Source organism: Momordica charantia (assembly GCF_013281855.1).
Source record: "Momordica charantia cultivar OHB3-1 chromosome 1 unlocalized genomic scaffold, Mcharantia_2.0 BLBB01000001.1, whole genome shotgun sequence".
NCBI lineage: Eukaryota > Viridiplantae > Streptophyta > Magnoliopsida > Cucurbitales > Cucurbitaceae > Momordica > Momordica charantia.
This window is the reverse complement of record NW_028275157.1, coordinates 4,224,715-4,226,016: the sequence shown is the minus strand read 5'-3', so window position 1 is coordinate 4,226,016 and position 1,302 is coordinate 4,224,715. Positions and strand designations below refer to the sequence as shown.

Below are 1,302 nucleotides of genomic sequence, written 5' to 3'. Positions count from 1 at the left end.
TAGAGTTTGGAAATTATTTAGAAGTCCTTGAGGATCGATACTTGGATACTCCATCCATTTTATATTACTCTGACAGGTGTGCGCTTGGATCTATAGAATTGTTACCACGCTTAGTGTGTGCGTTCAGCATAACGCCAGTCAAGTTTTTGGCGCCGTTGCCGGGAACTTTAGTTTTAAAATTAGTTTCAAATTCTCTTAGTTTTTATTTTTGTGAATTGTTGTTGGGTGTAATTTTCATCCACCGTTTTTGTTCTATATTTTTGGTCATTTATCTCACAAGGGTAAGTTAAAGTGCATGAGCACAAGATCTTTTCTTCTACCCCTTGACCCTGAGATTGAGCGGACCCTTCGAAAAACTCGAAAGGAGCAAAGACTTCGAAAACAACTAGAAAAGCAAAAAGAGAGAGAAGGTGAAATCAATCCTGAAAGTGAGGTAGAGAGTACGAGCACATCAATGACAGATATTCCACCTCGTGATTCGGTTGATCCACCTGCTGTTAACGGTAATATGAGGGATCACACAAGAAATAATGAATTCAACCATATCCAGATGGCGGACAACAGAGACGTGGCAATGCGAGAATATGCCGCCACAGCTTTTCAGAACTTTGATTCAGGGATAGTCAACCCTATTCCAGCCCACGCAAACTTTGAGCTGAAACCAATGATGTTCCAAATGTTGCAGACAATTGGACATTTTGGAGGGCAGGAACATGAGGATCCACATGATCATCTGAAATCATTCATTCAAATTGCAAATGCATTTCGATTACCTCGTATAACAGACGATGCTCTTAGACTAACACTTTTTCCATTTTCTTTGAAGGACCAAGCTAGAGCATGGCTCAATCCATTTCCACCGGGATCCATCACCACATGGGGGTCGTTAGTGGAGAAGTTCTTAATAAAATTCTTCCCACCTACTCGCCACGCTGATATCAGAGAGGAGATCATCTCCTTTAGACAGTATGATCGTGAACATGTTCACGAGGCGTGGGAAAGATTTAAAGAACTAATCAGGAAATGTCCGAACCATGGCTTGCCGGCATGCATCCAGATAGAACATTTCTTTAGAGGTTTAGATCATCCTACTAAGATGATGCTAAACAATGCTGCCAACGGAGCCTTTACAAAGAAGACATTCAACGAGATAGTCGACATCCTAAATGACTTAGCTTCACACAACGAACTATGGTGTTCGCAAAGATCTAGGGCAGCACCAAAGAAGCAAGATCCAGCTGGAGTTTTGGCTCTGGACATTGCGACCTCGATGCAAAAAGAGATGGTTACAATGAACCAGAG

The 1,302-nt window shown here is 41.8% G+C and overlaps 1 non-coding gene across 1 annotated transcript; it reads right to left on the bottom strand.

Moving 5' to 3' along the window:
* Positions 1-934: 934 nt before the first annotated feature.
* Positions 935-1,041, bottom strand: LOC148213132 (small nucleolar RNA R71). Its single transcript, XR_015793037.1, has one exon. It is a non-coding gene; the product is annotated as a small nucleolar RNA R71 (small nucleolar RNA).
* Between the last annotated feature and the right edge of the window lie 261 nt (positions 1,042-1,302).